Genomic DNA, 20,291 nt, shown 5'->3' on the forward strand with positions numbered 1-20,291 from the left:
GTGACGTGTATGTTTTTGATGGGGTTAGAATCAAAGTCTGCATGTGAAAGGAAGGACTGAAAGTTGGATGGGAGAAGGAAGGAAACGGGAGGCAAGGGGTAAAAACTGAGGAAAGAGGAAGGAAGTTGGCCCAGGGGTAGGAAGGCCAAAAGAGATTTATGGATTTATGAAAGGAAGCAGGAGTGAGGATGAAATGGCAGAAGTAAGCAGTGTCAGAGGTCAGGGTTGAAAGAACAAAATTTGAGTAGAGTTGAAGATGACAGAAGATGAGTCTAGGTTTCCTAGCAGAAACAGAAAAAGTCTCTTGGGGAGGTTGGCCTTAAGTCTCACAACCACCAGATAGGTATTTATGAAAAGAAGAGGTTCAGGACACATCTCTGAAAGGTTTGAGTTGCCTTATGCAGGTGTGACCATAGTGGGGGAATAGGGAAATCTACCAGAGAAGTGGCTCGGGCTCCGAGTTATCCTAGGGGCAGCTGACGACAGGGGCAGAGCCAAGGGAACTGCTGCATCAGGAGGCCCACCAGTAGGGCCTGGTATGTACATCACCATGTACTCAACACCTAAGCACCAGGGCAGCCAATGCACTACTCAGTTAATCCTGGCAACAACAGACAAGGTCAGTATTCCTGTGCCACTTCACTTAGAGAGGTGCAGCAGAGGGCTGAGGTCACATCGCATGTGGAGGTACAAGGCCTCAATTGGAGGCCCAAATGCCTCCGAAGTCCTCAGTATTTGCAAGTGCCCGCAGGTGGCCAACCTGGCTTTCAGAGCACAGCATCCTGAGGTTACTGGTGGATGAGATTAAACTTCTGGACGGGCCTAAATATTAAGTTGAGGGGCTTCCTCCATGGACCAGGGCACATGCTGCCTTCTGTAAACATCACCATCAGCTGAAACGCATGAGAAGAATGCGAGGGAAGCGGCCACTCTCACGGGTGAGAGTGGTGGGGGCACACACACTGGGCAGCCGCTCCAACAGCCACAGGACGCAGGCGCCCAGCGCTTCAGGGGCTCCCTGGGAGGCCTTGTGGGGCAGCTCGAGGGAGTGAGGGTGGGAGAGAGTGGCAGGGGTGGGCGTCAAAAGGAATGCAGTGGGGAGAAGGGAGAGATGGAGACAGTGGATAGTGACTATGGGAAATCTGGCAATTTTCATTTTCAAAATTATTTTTCTGAGATGTCATTCACATGCCATAAAATTCACCTTCTGAAACTGCAAATTCAGTGTCAGTTCGTACATTCACAAGCCTATGCAACCATCAGCGTCATCTAACCCATCACGTTTTCATCACCGGAAAAACAAGCCCCCGTAACCATCAGCAGGCCCTCTTCATCCCATCCTCCTTCAGTCCCTGCAACCATTCATTTGCTTTCTGTCACTACGGTTTTGCCTTTTCTGGACATTTCATGAAATAATACACATATGACCACTGTGTTTGGCTTCTTTCCCTTAACATAATGTTTTCAAGTTCGTCCATGTCGTAGCACGTGTCAGTACTTCATTCCTTTTAATGACTGTATATTTCACATATACACCCCATTTAAAAAATCCATTCCTGCACTGATGGGCATTTGGGGTTTTTCACTAATAAACTCCATTTATTGAGAGTTTATTCTGTGCCAGGCAGCACCAGGCTAAGTTACTGACCTTATTTCACAGATAAAGAGGCTTGGAGAGTGTGAAGAGTTTGCCCAGGATTAAGAGCTAGCAATTTGGGGAACTGGGGTTTGAACTCAGCGAACTTCAGAGGTAACAGATTCACATGACAGAACATTAGAAAAGGTACATACACAAGACAATTCAATGAAAAGTCACCCTTTTTCCCACTTTCCCCAGCCACACGTTTCCCTCCTCAGAGACATCTGCTTTTGTCGTGCTGTGGATCCTTCCAGAGAAATATTTATACCCCAACATGTATGTATCACAATTGATTGACTAATCTGTCCCACTGATTTTAAATGTCACTTTTATGGTATAATAGATTCTTACACCTATTTATATTACTCTTTTCAGAGCTGTCCTATTTTTGCCTGTTTTATGTTTGCCATTTCTATAAAATTCTTTTTATCTTCTTTTTGATTAAAATTTTTTTTCCTTTTCTTGTTTGTTTCTCTTAAGGCATTATCCATTATGTTCATTCACTCGTATTATTTTATTTAATTTATTTAATTAATTTATTTGTTTAGTTTTTGTGGTGTCAGGTATTAGGTGCAGCACGCAGGCTCTTCGTTGCAGTGCATGGGGTCTTCCCTGTGCCTCGTGGGCTCTCTAGTTGTGGCGCGTGGGCTCCAGAGCACGTGGGCTCAGTAGTTGCGGCGTGCAGGCTTACTTGCCCTGCAGCATGTGGGATGTCAGTTTCCCAACCAGGGATCCAACATGTATTCCCTACACTGGAAGACAGATTTTTAACCACTGGACAACCCGGGAAGTACCCACTATGTATTATTATAAATGTAGTCTTCATTTCTGAATTATTTTTCTTTTACTTTGAATTCTGTCCTGAGTTCTATCATCTCACCTAATTCTGGTTTATGCTGTTCTTTCATCTTTTTTTATTATGGTAAAATACACATAAAACAAAATGTAGTATTTCAACCATTTTCAAGTATACAATTCAGTGCCATTAAATACATTCACAGTGCTGTGCAAACATCACCACTCTCCAAATTCAAAATAATTATGTCAAAAAAGATTGAGCAGGACCTCAGAAAGATGGAGGCAGCCGCATAATCTCTGAATCTCTCCAAACCCTTACATGGAAGAAGATCAACTAAAACCAAACACCCATAGGTTGTATTTATCAGCATTTACCATTTGCAGAACTTTTTCACCATCCCCAACAGAGACTCTATAGCCATTAAACAATAACTTCCCATTCCCTCCTCAATCCATGTTCTTTCAACTTTTGCATTCTTTTTCCTAACATCTTTTAAAAGCCCACTGTGAAATAACAGGTTACAGTTTTGATCTGGTTTGTGGACCTGTCTTTTCCAACTTGATTTTATTGTCTGAAGAGATGCTATTCTGCTCCTTATTCTCTTTTTTCTTTCACTACGTCTGTACGGGATTTAATCCCAATCCTTTCCTGTTATTGATTTTTGGATGAAAAAAGTTTTAAAGCACTTTGAAACGGAGGTATGAGGCCATGTGGAAACACGTTCTTCACGGCTGTTCCATCAATGCTTCAGTTATACTGTTTTGGAATAACTGTTTTCCAGGAGGCACAAACCAGTGGGCTTTATCATTGGACAGAGTGCAGAGAAAGGACCCCACGGAAGCTGACCACCTTAGCAAAAATGATGTAGTTATGATTTCACCCAAGATTGGTCACAAATCAGCCTGGGAAACTCAATGAACCAGAGACAAGGTATAATGCCGTCTCTCCTTCTCTCTGCCTCAGCTCTCAAGGATGGGTCACCTACATGTTAGCAGTAATTATTATTTGGTTTCTGTTCATAATTACCATCAGAAGACACAGCACTTATGGGCCCAATTACACAGCCCAGCTACACACCATTCTTCTTCACTGTGGCTTCCTGTCCACCAGCAGGAACTTGATTTATATTTGTTCTCCCTTCACCACAGCCCAGGAATTTTTGTGACTGACTCTCAGTCTCACCAGAATCTGTAGCTCTCACTCTGCCCCAACATCCCACCCCATCATTTGCTCCCTGAAGTGTACTCTAGAAACTTAGGTAAACTGGATATTTTACCACTGTTCACCATCTCTTGTGAAACCAAAAGAAGAGCAGCTTTCTTATGGAATGACGCAGAGCTTGTCAGGATAAAACACCAGTCTGCACGAGAAAGGGAAGAAGAGAATGATGGAAATACTTTCTGGAAAACTATTTTACATGATGTTTTGTTTGTTCCTGGTAAATAAATTGATATCTTCTAAATGTTCAAACAAAACCTAAACCACTAAATTCAATAATACAGGAATATAACTTTTTAAAAAAAATTCTTTGGCTGCACAGCATGTGGGATCTTAGCTCCCCAACTAGGGATTGAACCCACGCCTGCTGCACTGGAAGTGCAGAGTCTGAAGCACTGGACTACCAGGGAAGTCCCAGGAATAAATCTTTTAAAGGAGAAGTTATAAATCCCTTGGTCATATGAACTGGAGATTTTTAGTAAGAAGTCATGTATTTTAAATGACTTGGAGCTTGAAAGAAAAGAAGGAAGGAAGGAAGAAAGAAAAAGGGACTTCCTTGGTGGTGCAGTAGATATAATATCAAAACTCAGTAAATTAATTTTAAAAATTTAAAAAAGAAAAAAAGCTGAAGTCCACTGACTAATTATTCAGGCTGTTATATCTCGCTATTTCCAGATACATTCCTTTATCAACTTTTGGTAAAAGGTTATGCTATGTGAGGACAAATGAATTACAAACTTTTCTCTTTTTCCAAAATTTGAGAAATTCCCCTACACTTCTACCTTCATATTTTATAAAAAGGGAAAAGTAGTGACAACCCTGATACTTACATTCAATTGCATCATCTGGCCACATGCCTTCTACATCAATCAAATACCTACAAAACAACAAAATTCAAGCCATTTGTAAATAAAAAGAAAAGAAAATCAAGTTTTTGCAAAAATGGTCCAATTTCGCTTTACAAATATAGATATAAAAATCCTAAGAAAATATCAGCACATCTAATCAATAATTATTAAACAATGATATATACCATGACTACAAAAAGGCTTTATTCCAAGGATGCAAGGATAATGCAACTTTAGACAATCTATTAATATAATTATTTACATTAATACAACAATTTAATTAATAAATGAAAGAGAATAAAATACAGGACCAAACTGGCAGATGTTAAAAAGTTATCTGATAACATACAACAGTCAGTTTCAGTCAAAATGCTTTGTACACTCAAAACAGGAGACTTAATATGACAGAGTATTCATCACGAACCAACAAATAACAAAAGACAAATTAGGATCAAGATTAACATCATATCTAAAAAACCCTATCTAACCAACCACAGGAGCCAGAAGCTTAGGAATCACCGTCACTGACAGCTATTTCTCCCTCACCCTCACCGTCAACCCACCACCAGTGCTAACAGTGATACTGCCTCCATACCTCTAGCATCTGTCCACATCTTTCCACCAAAATGACCACCACACCCTGCTCCAAGCCACCATTATGCCCAATTTCTACAAAAGTCTCCTAACTTGTTTCCTCGCTTCCACTCTTTCTCCCCGCAGTGTATTCTCCACTCGGTAGCAAAACGACAGGTTGAAAGTGCAATTGGGTATGTTCCACACACTCACCTTCCACAAGAAAGTTCAATGGTTTTCTATTCCTCTTAAAGTCTGAAACCTTAAACATAAGCCTGCACGATCGAGCTCCTACCCACACTTGCAGCTCCATCATCATGACATGCTCCCCCAACAGCCCCACCTTCCCGGCCAGTTCCTCCCACACAGCATATGCTTTCCTCTTATAGGGTCTTGTGCTATTCCTTATGCTCAGAAATCTCTCCCCAACATCCCTATCTGGTTAATACCGACTCATCCTTCAGATATCAGCTGAAACATCCCTGAATAAACCTTCTCTAAACTCCATGATGAGATCAAATGCTCCCTAAAATATGCTCTCATGGTAGCATGTCCCTCTCCTTGGCACTTGTCAGAGTTGTAATTCGACATGCAGAGTATGATTCTTGACTATCTATTCCCTCTCTGCACTGTTAGAATTCACAAAGGGCAGATCAAGTCTCTTCACTCACAAAATTTCACAAGTCGTTTTGCTAGCACCCAGCACAGTGCTTAACATAACAGATGCTCAATAAGTATTTCCTGCATGAACAACCATAAATTGGTACAGTGTAGCAACATCCACAAAAAGCATAAGGGCATAAACACTTTGATGCAGAAGTCCAATTCTGAGTGAAGTTAACTGAGACAAAGCATATATATTCAAAGATGTTCACACAGGAATATTCATTACTTGGACGTTTTATAACATCAAAAACTTCTGACTTTTATATGTTCATCAATAAGCAAAGGAACAATGCAGCCTTAAAAAAATAAACAAATGAGACCTAATGAAACTTAAAAGCTTTTGCACAGCAGAGGAAACTATAAACCAGACCAAAAGACAACCCTCAGAATAGGAGAAAATATTTGCAAATGAATCAACAAAGGATTAATCTCCCAAATATATAAATAGGTCATGCAGCTCACTATTAAAAAAACAAACAACCCAATCAAAAAATGGGCAGAAGACCTAAATAGACATTTCTCCAAAGAAGACGTACAGATGGCCAAGAGGCACATGAAAAGCTGCTCAACATCACTCATTATTAAAGTAATGCAAATCAAAACTACAACAAGGTATCACCTCACACCGGTTAGAATGGGCATCATCAGAAAATCTACAAACAACAAATGTTGGAGAGGGTGTGAGGAAAGGGAACCCTCTTGCACTGCTGGTGGGAATGTAAACTGATACAGCCACTATGGAGAACAGTATGGAGGTTACTTAAAAACTAAAAATAGAATTACCATATGATCCAGCAATCCCACTACTGGGCATATACCCAGAGAAAACCATAATTCAAAAAGACACATGCACCCCAATGTTCATTGCAGCACTATTCACAATAGCTAGGTCATGGAAGCAACCTAAATGCCCATCGACAGAGGAAAGGACAAAGAAGATGTGGTACATATACACAATGGAATATTACTCAGCGATAAAAAAAGAACGAAATTGGGGCTTCCCTGGTGGCGCAGTGGTTGAGAATCCGCCTGCCGATGCAGGGGACACGGGTTCGTGCCCCAGTCTGGGAGGATCCCTGATGCACAGAGCGGCTGGGCCTGTGAGCCATGGCCGCTGAGTCTGTGCGTCCGAAGCCTGTGCTCCGCAACGGGACAGGCCACAACAGTGAGAGGCCCGCATAGCACAAAAAAAAAATGAACGAAATTGGGTCATTTGTAGAGACGTGGATGGACCAAGAGACTGTCATACAGAGTGAAGTAAGTCAGAAAGAGAAAAACAAATATTGTATATTAATGCATATATGTGGAATCTAGAAAAATGGTACAGGTGAACAGGTTTGCAAGGCAGAAAAGAGACACAGATGTAGAGAACAAACGTATGGACACCAAGGGGGGAAAGTGGGGCAGGAAGGGGGTCGGTGGTGGTGAGATGAAATGGAAGATTGGGATTGACATATATACACTAATATGTATAAAATAGATAACTAATAAGAACCTGGGGCTTCTCTGGTGGCGCAGTGGTTGAGAATCCGCCTGCCGATGCAGAGGACACGGGTTCGTGCCCCGGTCCGGGAAGATCCCGCATGCCGTGGAGCAGCTGGGCCCGTGAGCAATGGCCGCTGAGCGTGCGCGTCTGGAGCCTGTGCTCTGCAACGGGACAGGCCACAACAGTGAGAGGCCCGCATACCGCAAAAAAAAGAACCTGCTGTATAAAAAATAAATAAGTTTTAAAAATTCAAAAATAAATAAATAAAATTAATTAGTTAATTAATTATTTTTAAAAAAGAATGAGGTTGGAAGACTGTCAAAACAGCACACAACAGATCACACACTCAAGCCCCGGAAGATGGGGAACTGCGTTAATTCCCCCACTTCGGATCACATCTCCATGCCTCACAAGTCTCAGTCTGACTGGGCTAGCTTTGGCAAGGGGACGGAGCTGGATCAGGAGCCACTGCTGCCATATCTGGATCAAGTTCCAGTTTTGGTCTATCATCCAACACCTAGCCAGACATGCCTAGCCACTCAGCTGAGAGGAACAAATTAGGATAGCTCAAAGAATACACCTCATACAGCATCAGCCTGAAGGAGTTTATGACCCTGGAAGAAATGGATCAGAAGAAAGGATCCGGGGGACTTCCCTGGTGGTGCAGTGGGTAAAGACTCCACACTCCCAAGCAGGGGGCCCGGGTTCATTCCCTGGTCAGGAAACTAAATCCCACAGGCATGCCGCAACTAAGAGTTTGCATGCCACAACTAAGGAGCCCACCGGCTGCAAGTAAGACACGGTGCAAACAAATAAATTAATTAATTAAATAAAACAAATATTTTTTAAAAAGATCTGGGAGTGTGGGATCTGTATGATGGACTTTGTTTATGCAAACCCAATTTGATTACTGCTGTGTATGCAGATCACCTGGGCTGTACAGGTGACTGGCTGATGAGAGCCTTCACATGCCCCTCCTGCATGGAGACAGTTGATGCAGCACTGCTTCTGTCCTACGAGACTAACTGAGCCAGTGTCTCTCACCCGACTTCAAGTGAACCATCATTTTTGGTGGTTTTGATCTTTTGTCGTTGAGCCCAAAGAGCCAGGGACTGGGAATTAAGATCATGCATGAAACTGTCCTAAAAACTCCTGAACAGCTGCAGATGTTGGGGAAAAGTATGTGATCTTTTAGAAATTTAGGGGGAAAAGTAGGATGCTATTTTTATGTAAAGTCTTCACCCAGTGTTTAAAAATATAATTGTATTTAGATCTTGTTATTGCTCCAGTACATAGGAATTGTGTAAAGTGTTACAGCAGCTACATATGTTTCACTCGTGTGTGGAAGATTAGGATAAAGATAGTGGTTGTTTTTCCTAAGTGAGATAACTTTCTTCTTCCCCCTACCCAAATTCTTTTCTGAAGTTACTGGCATTTGGGTCAAGGTTTTATTTAAAGCTACATTTTATAACACTGGCACAAAAAAACTAGTTTTAAGCTTGTTTGCATAGTTCTTTTTTTTAGAATAAACATAGAGCATTTATTTTTTACTTTATAGGAACTCCACAAGTTAAGGTCCCATTGTTCTTTGGCTGTGATTGTTGTTACTATTGAGGTTGCTGTTTTCTGTCTTTGCTGGTTCTTTCTAATCTACCATTTGCCATTATTGGCATATGATCATCTCAGGGTCACAAGATGGCTGCTGTAAAACCAAGAATCATATTCTCACAAAACAAGGAGGGAGCAGAAAAAGAGTCTGAATACTCATTTTCCAAATGCATATTATTTATCTTTTTTCAGAGAAAAATATCATTCTCATAAGCACAATAACAGCCTTCCCCTAATTACTCATTTGCCAAAACAAATTGATATGACCATTCATAAGACAATTCATGGCAAAGAGGGATAGGATAATGATTGTCTCAGCCTAACAAGGATTTATCCACTAAAGCTGAATGCTTCACTCCTCAAAAAATCATAAAGTTCTATGAGCAAGGAAGAACTACTAAGGAACTGTTAAAGTAAACCATTCAGAATTGTTTGTCCAAGACCATTTGATTCTTTTTTTCCATTGGAAATGGAATTCATTGCCTTAGGTCTTCTTAAATAGTGTTCTCTTACTGTTGGAGCTGGCTCTGTGCTTGAAAACCAGTTTATTTATAACCTGTTACAAGTGCGATATCTACTGGCAGTTAAGAAAGGCAGAATTCAAAGTGATCTCCTACCTTGTAAGCAAACTGAGATTCATTGTCCCTCTTCTCATGAAAAAATGAGTTACTGTGTCCAGAAACTAACTCTAGTAAACGGGTTTAACATTACCCTTTCTTATGTGTTTCATCTAATCATTTTGGTTGTTAATATGGTGATAATTAAAAGTCAAGGTAAATTTTCAACATTAAGAATTCTGATTTATTGAGCTTGAATTATGCCACCATGCTTATGTAAAAATGAAAGAGGCACCATGGTTAAACTGAGAAAAGTTTCTCAGTTGTAACAATTTTGACTTATTCTTTCCTGTGACCTCCTTCCCTGCTGTCTTGAACCACAGCAAAAGGATACTGCATGTCTTCTTATTGTAGTGCTGAGCTTACTGAAGTCATATACAACACATCTCAGTCTCTGTTTCTTGGAAGGAAAGTCCTGCTAGTTGACTGACAATTCTAAGCAGGGAGAATTAAGATAAATGTGTTTCATGTTTTACACACAAATGCAGAATTTGTATTATCACGACTTCACAGTTGTGATCTCAAAAAAGAAGGAATTTCTCCTTTATATTTTTCTTGCAATTAAGGTAAGAACACTCTGAATCTCTAAGCTTCTGAAGTGTTAGAAGTAGAGATGGTCTAGGAAAGATGGAGTTGTAATGTTTTACCCATTTAGCATGTGTGTATTTTTCCTTATGTACTCGAAGGTGACATATTTGTTCAGCTCAGTGATACTACAGCTAAAAAAATCATTCATTACTACACGGAGAAGCAATCTCAACCTAACTAATCAGAAGTGTTTCTTATTATTTTATATTGAGTTGAATATTTGACTCTTAACACTTTCTTACATACAAAACACAAGTCTCTTTTTTTTTTTTTTTTTTTTTTTTTTTTTTTTTTTTGCGGTATGCGGGCCTCTCACTGTTGTGGCCTCTCCCGTTGCGGAGCACAGGCTCCGGACGCACAGGCCCAGCGGCCATGGCTCACGGGCTCAGTTGCGCCGCGGCATGTGGGATCTTCCCGGACCAGGGCACGAACCCGTGTCTCCTGCATCGGCAGGCGGATTCTCAACCACTGCGCCACCAGGGAAGCCCCCAAAACACAAGTCTCTTGAAGGGTTCTTCATAAGTTCATTATACAAGAATTTAGTATGTCATAAGCACTTAAAGATTTGACATTTAACTGTTCATTAATTTATATCCAACTACATAAAGCAAATTTGGAGGGAAAAATAATAATAAATAAATAAGAATGATGTCTCCAAATATTTTCCTAGGAAGATGTCCACCATATATTAAATTATAAACCAAAATGTCTGAATACTATACCATTGAATCACATGTACAGTCAGTTCTGTATATCCAACGGTTCCATATCCTGCAGATATGGAAGGCCAATTATACTACACCATTTTACATACGGGAGGTGAGCATCCGAGGATTTTGGTATCCATGGGGAGTCCTAAAACCAATCCTCCTGCAGATACCAAGGGAATATCGTATATGCTTACATCTGCATTTTTACATCTGAAAAAATATGTGCTAAATTATTACTGGTGGTCACCTCTGAGTAGGGCGCAAAATTGCCTTCCACTTCATACATTTCTCTGACTCTATTTTTTGCATTCAGCTTACGTTAGCTTACATTTCTATTGGAAACAGAACAATTTAAACATGGTCTGCCTCTTGGGGCTGGCAACTCACCTGCAGATGAGGTAGCCAGTCCTGTTTAAACCATGGGTACAGTGGACACCAATAAGTCTGTCTATAAAACAGGTGTCCCTGATCACCTACCACATGCCCTCACCTCTTCCTCCCGTTTTGTTATTTTCCAATGAATTTAGCACCACTTGACACTCCATATATTTACTTATTTATTTATCTCTCTCCCCCACCCCCACTAGAACGTAAAGTACGTAAGGGAAAGAACTTTGTTCTTTTCCTACTTTCCTACTTCCTAGAACAGTGCCTTCAACTTAGAAGGTGTTATACAAATATTTGCTGAAAATGAATGTATGAATTCTTTGCCCTTTCACACTACCCTCTAGTCAAACCAGAGGCTGCCCCTCCAGAGCACAAGTTCAAGCCCTGTGCCTTCTGTACCTGTTCCCAATACCTGGGTTGTCCTTTCCTCATTCAGGCAAAATCCTCTTCCCCCAAGCCCAGCTCAAATGATGTCTCCTCGGTAAGGCCTTCCTCGATTTTTCCTCTATTTTCCTGCTGCACTTGATTCTTTTATGATAAGTAACCCATTTATAGTCACTACATGTTTACCTTTGTAGATAACTGCAAGTTGCTACTGAACAAAGACTTCTAGTCACCTCTGTATCCACGTGCCCTAACAACAAACCTATAAGGCTCTCGGTGTTTACTAAAACAATTTATTTTCTGAGTCTCTACCAATTCTAGGGAGTGGATAGTAGAGTCTCCTCCTCATTATCAGTGAGGCTGGCATCTGTGGGAGGGGCTTAGAGCAGAGGAAACCACCAACGGATCATAACTAAGGTCCTGAGACTGCAATGGCAGAGAGCATGGTGAAGTTAGCCCACTGCATGCAGAAGACCCACACACGAGTCAGCATATGCAATGGACTACACTTGGTATAACATGTGAACAATCAAGGTTTACAAACGTGTTCTCAGGCACTCGTAAGGATCTTCTAGCCCACGCGGAACAGACAGAACACACACAAAGGAGCCTGGAGGAAGTAAGAAGTCCAGCAGCTGTACCCTAACATCCTAAGGGGTAACATTTCTGTGACTACAGTTTACACAAATCAGATAATTTGCCTCCTTTCTTGACACCCTGGTTATCACAGGCAAGGACAAGCCTCTCAAGTTTTAAAGCTAAAGTACAGGGAAGATCTGTGTATAGGTCTAAAGATGTTTAAGAGCTAGTACCTGCATTAAGCAACCAGGTTACAGAATGAAAATTTATCTTGAAATTCCAGTGTCTCCTTCTCTCTCTCAACTCCTATCCCCTATCTTCCCACCTCCGTCTCTATTCCTTCTCCCCTACTCCCTGTTTTATGTATATATGTGCATCATTTTATAAATACACGGAATATGTACTGTCTGTCAGGTTTATTTAATAAAGTGCACACTCCTCAGCCTAAATTTAGAAAGAGGACAAGATGAACACCTTCTCCTGTGGGTCACTGGTGTTCCACAGACGAAAGGTTCCTCAGTCTGAAAACACGGCAAATACCATGTTCCTTCTGACAGTTAGATGCTAGAAAAAGGCAGGCGGATCCTTACAATTCAGACGCTATTAAGACCTACTAACAACAGAGTAGATCTTAAAGCAGAAACAAGAAAACACCAGCCTTTGCAGCTCTTCCTGTCTGAAGATACGTACAAGAGGTGGCAGTGTTCTCCCTCACTTGCACCCAAAGGGTAAAAGCAGCAAAAATATCTTAAACACATATGATAACGAAGCCACTCTTCTGGTCCACTCTCTTTTGTTTTGCTTCTAGGGATGTGTCCCACGCCGAACCTTTGCTTTTTCTTTTCTCTTTTATATACGCTAAGAACCTGAGAGGCTTAACCTTTTCTTCCACATCTCAACCAATAAATAAGACAAAAGAACATTTTTATCTTTTTATGTATTTTCCATTCAAATTTTTTAAAAAGAGTAAGTAAGCTACTTCAGTTCATACTTCTCACACAAATCACCTTCCAAACTAAACTAAGTTGTTTGTGACCATAAACAGGAAAAACACCATACCCTATCAGCACCTTCAGACATTTCCACCTTAATGTTACTAAACACAACAGGCCTAATGTCAGAACTATTAAAAATGTTAAAAATCCCCAACCCCACTCAAAATGCATACCAAAGTTCAGGTAAAGGAAAAAAAAACAGAAACAACTCACCATTATCTTTATTTTCTTTCAAAAACCCATTAACAGCACATGGGAATTTAAAAATAGTGTCATCATCTGGCACCTGAAGCCCAATTGTACAAATTCTTAAATAACGAATAGTTTCTGGTAAGTCCTATAAGGCAAAACCATGAAAATATGTATTACTTCATTTGTCAGGAAAGAATAAAAATTTAATTAGAGAAGGCAGAATATAAACCAAGAGAGTACATTAAACTTAGTATGTCAGTCATTCTGATGAGAGCCATTTTTTCCAAAGCTGCTTTAACCAGTAAGTATCACTTGATTTTCATTAAAACTGCAGAATGGACAGTTACTAGGCATGCAAAAGGAAAAGCAAATCTATGTGAATGAATGCACATGTAACTCAAAAGGATATAAACAGTTCCACCTACATTTATGTTCTATCTTATATTTCAAGGGCCACAAAGCGGCTGTGATTAAAGTAGAATAGTAGAATAGAGTCAGAAGAACTTGGATTCGAAATAGGAAATAGAGCAAATTTCAGGCATTGTTGAGAACTGGTATTCTCGGGGTGGGAGACAGTTGACTATCAATATAAGACACAAAAGGATAAGTGAAAATTCTGTAGTTCTGAATTTAAATGGAAAGTAGCAGTATGTACCTATGACATATTTTATATTAATAACAAACATACATATCTCCCAGCTCTGACCACTGAAAAAGTCTAGAAACAACTGATGTCATATCAAAAGGACTCAGCAGTCACTGAGAAGCTCCAACTAGCCAAAAACAGGGCCTCATTCAGAATAATAACTGTAATGGAGTCCACGGTGATATGAATAAATACATTTAAAAAGATTGGTCACCACTGGAGGATATTTGTCAATCAACTCATTATTTTGAAAACTGCTAAATAAAAGAAGAGGGCTTCCCTGGTGGTGCAGTGGTTGAGAGTCCACCTGCTGATGCAGGGGACACGGGTTCGTGCCCCGGTCCGGGAAGATCCCACATGCCGCGGAACGACTAGACCCCGTGAGCCATGGCCTCTGAGCCTGCGCGTCGGGAGCCTGTGCTCCGCAACGGGAGGGGCCACCACGGTGAGAGGCCTGCGTACTGGAAAAAAAAAAGAGGGAATTATGCCTCTACAACTGGGCAACCAAGTAGTTGATGAACGGAATCTTCTCCTGATAGAAATATACCCAGCTAATAAGTGAAAAAAGAACAACAGAATTCACCAGTTTTTGAAGCCTCAACTGAATGAATGGATGGAGGTATGAATCATCTGTGACTGCTAATATCACAGAAAGAGACAATTATATGTCTCCATGGAAGAACACATCACCACCTATGAAACTGTCTTGCCAGAACAAAACATGCAAGCTTCATTCTGATCAACAACCAATTTACAGAAAATAAAAGGATGGAAGGTTATGTTAACAACACATGGAATGTAATCAACAAATCTAGATGGGACAAATTACCTGGTTTCTTTAAAGATAAATTCAAGGAGGAAAAAAAAAGTGAGAGAGACATGGAGGGAGAACCTATAGATTAACTAAGACCTCAGAGACCTAACAATCAACGGCAAAGTGAGGACCTTATTTGGATCTAATTCAAAATTCTTAAAAACAACTTTTTATGACATTTAGGAGACAACTGCAAATTTGAGCACTCACTGGGTATGTAATATTAAAAATGATATTAAGGAATACAAGTCCTATATTTTAAATATACATACCAAAAATGTATAGGTGTAATTACATGTTGTCTTGGAGCTGCTTCAAGATACTATGGAATAGGGTGAAACAGGTGGGGGTATAGATAAAATGTGACAGCCATCAGTTGGTAAATATTAAAGCTGGATGAGTTCATGGGTATACAAGGAACATTCACAGTATTTTGTATACTTTTGTAGATGTTTAAAATTTGTGATCATTGTTTAAAAACAAGATGACCCTGTAGAAAACAGTTTGGAAGCGGCTCAAAGGTTGAACGTAGAGCTACCATATGATACAACAACTCTGCTACTACCTACACTGCATATCTAAGAGAACTGAAAGCAGGGATTTGAACAAATATCTGTACACCAATGATCATAGCAGCCTGATTCACAATAATTACACGGTGGCAACAACCCAAGTGTCAATCAACCAATGAATAACAAACTACATTATACACACAGTGGGATTTATTATGCCAAAAAAGGAATGGCGTTTTGTTCCATGCTATAAGATGGATGAACCTTGAAGACACTAGATTTAGTGAAATAAGCCAGACATAGAAGGACAAATATTGTAGATTCCACTTACACGAGGTACCTAGAACAGGCAAATTCATAGAGACAGAAAATGGAATAGAGGTTACCAAGGGCTGGTGGGAGGAAAAACGGGGTGCTTACTGTTTGATGGTTACAAAGTTTTTGTTGAGGATGATGTAAAAGTTTTGGTTATACACAGTGGTGATGGTTACACAACACTGTGACTGTAGTTAATGCCACTGAACTGCATATTTATAAATGGTTAAAATAAATAGGATTTACGTATATTTTACCACAATAAAAATAGAGGAATAACTGAGTTGAAATTTCAATTCTTCCTTTTCTGAGAGTCAGTTTCGTCGTCTGTAAAATTAGTAATTGTAGTTGTCTATCCTCTGAGCTTAGTGCAGAGTAAGCACTCAGTAGGAGATATCAGTACTACTTCCACTTCAACAGCAAAGGATTCTTGTGAAGATTAGCTAAGTCAGTGGATATGAAACAACTTTCTAAATGGCAAACTGCTATACAAATATTAACAAACATTAGGTGTTACTGTCTCCCAAGGCCATGGAACAGGTCAGAAGAAGGATAATTCCTTTGCACTGGTATGTCCTACATGGGCCAAGAGAATATATGGGTTTCTGTACTGTATCAGAAGGTATTAGGAAAAGAAAGCATAAAACTTAGAGAACAATTGTCTTTTACTGTGATGCTTAAACATGCTCAGGCTACTGCTGAAAATAAGTGCTAAAGACATAATGGACATACCTTTCTTTCCTTTCAGGCTACTACTATTCTTACTAAAATTTACTTCATTTTCAAAATATAGAACATGGAAGCTTATAGAATTTCTTAAGCACATCTAGAGTCTACTGCCAAATACGATAGTTCAATTCATATCTTTCATCTCATTTTGAAACAGGAATTAGAAATGTGTATTTAAGGAAACCACTAGCTTCCTGTTTTGAACCCATGAAAGAAGAACAGGATTCACCTTAGCATAAGATGATAAGTACTGAATTACTATGAATTATTACAGTATCAGAAAGAAGGTCATTTTCAATTACGGGTTCCATTTACCTCTGGCTTATAATAGCGGCGAGTATATGTTAAGTCAATAATCAGCCCAAGTTCTTCATTCTGTTCTTGGTGTTTGTTAAAAAAGATCCAAGCGGGAAAAACATTCTGGAGCAAGATTCATTTCAAAACTCTGTCAGAAAGAATAAAATAAGAAAGAACATGTGTTTAAAATCCTTTATTATATTATCCATTTATTCAAACCCTGTGATGCTAACATATGAGATTCAAAGTAAAGTTTCCTCCTCTGGAATTTACAAGCGATATTACAATCCTTTCTTCCAGAGAGATTAGACACAAGAAAATAAGCTCACTTCTAGACATTTACTTCTATGTTTGTTTATTTCATGTTGGTCTCCTAACCAGACTGTAAACTCCCAGAAGGCAGGGACCACATCAATTTTGCCTACCACTGTATCGCCAGCTCCAAGCAGAGTGCCTGTAAATAGACACATAAACACTTCTTGAATATCTACCTATATGAAGGATGGCTTTCACTGCTAAATATTCTTTTATGTATTTGCCTTATTTATGTACTCTGTTCCATTGATCTGTTTGGTTATTCAAGTGCCAGCAACACACTTTTCTTTTTAAATTAGTAGACTACTTTTAGAGCACTTTGAGATTCACAGCAAAACTGAGTAAAAAGCACACAGTTCCCACTTATACCCTCTCTCCTTCACCCCACACAGCCTTCCCCATTATCGACGTGCCATACCAGTGTGCTTCATTTCTTAGAATTCGTGAACCAACACTGACACGTCATTATCAATCAAAGTCCATAGTTTATTGCATTCATGGTACAAGTACCTGACTATTTCTTTATTTCTAGTATAGTCATCCCCAAACATTTACATACTGAGATACATATTACTTTCTTATAAAGTATTTTCTTCTTTATTTATAGTTAGGGCATTCCATTGGGTTTTTTTTTACACTAAATACAAAAGTAGGCTGTATTTATCTATGAATTCCATTTCTGGATACTAAAGGAGGTATTAAAAAGTATTTGCTATAAAAAGGGAAAATGGACTACGACAGGGTTGAGAGCCAGGGTCTATATGGTGAATTCAGATTTCTGGAAGCATACGGTATTAACTTTCACTTACCTTTTTTAAAGGAACTTTGAAAGCAATGCAACGAGTCCCAGGGCATCCACTGTCCAACTGGGAGATAGTCTTTACACCTAATAATATAGTTTTTGTTAGGCAAACTTTATCTTAGGCTGTCTCCCTGCATAGGATAAACGCTCCTTGAAAATGGAAATCATATCCCTCTATACTAGGTCTCTCTCCTCTTTCTGCTTTGCATTGTGCTGCTCCACTTATTCAACCCCCCCCCCCAGTAATAACCTATACTTCCCTTGTTCCTGTTTTCCCGTCTTGAAAACAGATAAAAGGCAACTGAACAAGGCAAAGGTCTCAACAAATAAGGGATATCTAAAACCAGAGACGCCCAGAACTTCTGTATCCCTGATAAAACCTAGCCCGCTGTTGACTACTAAGGTATCATGAATACACGCGTGTTGACTGAAATAGTTTAAACTCAATTCTTCCACTTCCCAGTTTATTTTTAGTCCTCATACAAAACCTAATAACAAAATTCTTTAATGCTAGGATTCACAGTGAAAACTAATATCTGAACTGACTTCTGTAAGATGAGTTAGAACTAAGGTTAATTCAGTGTGTCTGAAGCATAGAAAGTGAGGACAAAAGTGGCACAAGATGGGGCTAGAAAAGCAGAGAGGATTCTAGACCACGCAGAGACTTGAAGGCCAACAGTTGGTTTTCTATTCTCAAAACAATGTTTTGGAGCGATGGTTATGAGCAATGCTCCAACTTGCTGTTAAGGTTTCTTGTGTGAAGAATGGACTGGAAGGAAACAAGAAATATGGACGCTAGTTAAGACCTAATTGCAACCGACAGGCAAGTTCAGTATTAGATGTTGAGGAAGAGTTGACAGATTCAAAAGAAATTCAGGAGATAAACTGAAGCGGGCTTTATGGGGTATGACATGGAGGAAAGGAAGGTCTTAGGGAATTAAAGGGTTTACTGCACACATGAGCAAAGTCTCCAAATTAATCATTTGAACGTACAGAGGTAGATCTCTCAAATGACACCGGTTAGGAAGCAACAGTACGCCCTTTATAATTCCTAGAGACAACACAGATCAACTGTTTCGATGGAAAATTCGGCGGTACCGGCGCGTTTTTTCGCTCAAACTTACTTCCAGTTCCTCTTACTCACATTTTCTGTGCCAAAACAACACAGCTTGAGGAATTGAGGGGGTTCTATTTTGGTAATTAAGGAGTGTCCCCAACACTGACAGTCCCATCTTCAAAAGCAGTCCCTCTGCATGTTACCCGAGGAGCAATGACTAGAGCCTCCCTTTTAAAACGATGGGGGGAAATCAGAACATCACACACCGTCGCTTTCAGCTACTGTGAACTGAGCCGGGAGACGACCAATATCCTCTAGCACAGCGCGGACGGGTCAGCGCGCGGGGCAACAGTGACAGGGGAGAGAAAAGACAAAGCCCAGGCCCAGGGGCTCTGAGTTCCACCCGCAACGCCCAGGGGCCAAGTGTATTACCTTTCCGGGATGTGCGTTCTTTCCTCTTGGCCGACGAACGTCCGGAAAAGCCGCGACCCTGACCCCAGCGCCCTCGGGCATGATGCCACTGGCTCATGTGACCCTCAACATGCCGCCCACCCAACACCAAGAGTGCCTAAGTCGTCAACCCGGCGCCCCCAGTGTCAGCAAAGGAACCGAACCACAGGCGCCTAGGTTGAAGCCCGCGTACCTCGCGGACCTCCTTCTACTGCGCATGCGCCACCGCCCGTCGAGATGACGTCATCACGCCGGCCGACTCAGACGCTTGATTACTAAAGAGGACTCGGACGCCTGCAATTCCCCCCTTAACCGGACGATGGCAGCAGAGGCCCATTAGTTCGGGTGTGTACCCTTCCGAATACCCATGAAAAAGGACATGGAAAGTTGTTCCACTCTCCCAGTTTCTTGTGTGGTTCTTTCAGATATTTCCCAGGTGCTTACGTGCACACTTGTTGCATCTTGTATGTAAGTATTTCTACGTAATAGATAGCCTGTATTTTATAGAAGAGCAGCATACTATACATAGTCTACAATCTCCCTTGGATAGTGATTTTCCCAATTTGTGCGTACATCCATTCTTTTCTGTTTAATAGCTGTGTCACATTACATAATTTACATGGCCAGTGCAATACTGATGGACTTTTAGTTGTTTTCAGTTCGGGGTTTTTCTCGTTTTTTCCTCTGTTACAGAAAGGCTGCAATGTGAACCTCTTTATAAATGTATATAGCTATATATAAATTTCTAGACATAGAATTTCTGGAATGAAAGAGATGAAAACTTAAAATATTGAAATATTTCAGGGACTTCCCTGTTTTCAGGGACTTCCCTGGCACAGTGGTTGAGAGTCCGCCTGCCGATGCAGGGGACATGGGTTCGTGCCCCTGTCTGGGAAGATCCCACATACCGCGGAGCAGCTAGACCCGTGAGCCATGGCCTCTGAGCCTGCGCGTCCAGAGCCTGTGCTCCGCGACGGGAGAGGCCACAACAATGAGACGCCCGCGTACCACCAAAAAATATATATATATTGAAAGATTTTCAATCAATCTAATCTGCCTAATCAA

General features: G+C 40.5%; 1 long non-coding RNA gene and 2 pseudogenes across 1 annotated transcript; 1 reads left to right on the forward strand and 2 right to left on the reverse strand.

Moving 5' to 3' along the window:
* The window catches only part of LOC131755467 (RNA/RNP complex-1-interacting phosphatase-like), a 289,322-nt pseudogene extending 269,878 nt beyond the window's left edge, over nt 1-19,444 (reverse strand).
* On the reverse strand, nt 3,564-16,602 carry LOC136794087 (uncharacterized). Its single transcript, XR_010840385.1, has 5 exons — nt 16,535-16,602; nt 13,311-13,434; nt 7,239-7,448; nt 4,487-4,533; nt 3,564-3,798 (listed from the first exon to the last, which is right to left on the reverse strand). It is a non-coding gene; the product is annotated as an uncharacterized lncRNA (long non-coding RNA).
* On the forward strand, nt 7,590-8,258 carry LOC131755496 (RING finger protein 11-like; annotated as a pseudogene).
* Nucleotides 19,445-20,291: the final 847 nt, after the last annotated feature.

Source organism: Kogia breviceps, chromosome 4 (assembly GCF_026419965.1).
Source record: "Kogia breviceps isolate mKogBre1 chromosome 4, mKogBre1 haplotype 1, whole genome shotgun sequence".
Taxonomy (NCBI): domain Eukaryota; kingdom Metazoa; phylum Chordata; class Mammalia; order Artiodactyla; family Physeteridae; genus Kogia; species Kogia breviceps.